Here is a 385-nt window from a genome sequence, read left to right as displayed (position 1 = left end):
CTACCAAGCCAACTAGGGAGAAACAAACCTTATACGAAAAAAAAGCAAAATAAATCCTGACCTATAAGAATAATACCCCCCCCCCCCTTCCCTCCCTCACTCAACTACCCTACCCACGAAAAATAGAAAAAAAATCCATCTCCAACTTTCTCCGCACTCCAAACTACTTGCGTTAGACAGTCCTCATATATCTATAAAATTGGCCTTATGTGTCAAAAGGTAATAGTGTTTGGCCACACTCTATGGCCTGCGCAGATTTTTGGGTTTTCCTTTGACTGGCCCAGCTGTGATTTTGTTTACTTAGGGGCACTTGAACATGCAGATGCGAGTTGCTGTCACTTGCTTCAATATGATAAACATATTACAGATATATATATCTGCATTC

This window comes from Penaeus monodon, chromosome 23, assembly GCF_015228065.2.
Source record: "Penaeus monodon isolate SGIC_2016 chromosome 23, NSTDA_Pmon_1, whole genome shotgun sequence".
Lineage (NCBI taxonomy): Eukaryota > Metazoa > Arthropoda > Malacostraca > Decapoda > Penaeidae > Penaeus > Penaeus monodon.
Note: the sequence above shows the minus strand (reverse complement) of the source record.